Genomic DNA, 307 nt, shown 5'->3' with positions numbered 1-307 from the left:
TGTGCTACAGCAGGTGATGTTTGTGTGTAATAACCTTCATCTCCCTCTCCCGCGACGATACAACCGGTATCGAAGTCTCAACACTGTAGCTTAGAAGAGTGTGCGATTAGGAGGAGACGCGACTTTATGTGCGGTGGTGACATGCAGGAGACATGCACATGCCCGAGTTCATATTTTTGGAAACGAGGATATGAAATTGTGGTCAAGTGGAGGTTTATTCTGTAATAATTACGGGAAGCTGAACTTCCCTGCACTGAAGTGTCCATTTGGAAATCCCTCCTCTGACCCTTCAATCATATATATATAT

Source organism: Morone saxatilis, unplaced genomic scaffold, assembly GCF_004916995.1.
Source record: "Morone saxatilis isolate NCDOM2014 unplaced genomic scaffold, NCSU_SB_2.0 Contig4, whole genome shotgun sequence".
In the NCBI taxonomy this organism is placed as follows: domain Eukaryota; kingdom Metazoa; phylum Chordata; class Actinopteri; family Moronidae; genus Morone; species Morone saxatilis.
This window is presented reverse-complemented; position numbering follows the sequence as displayed.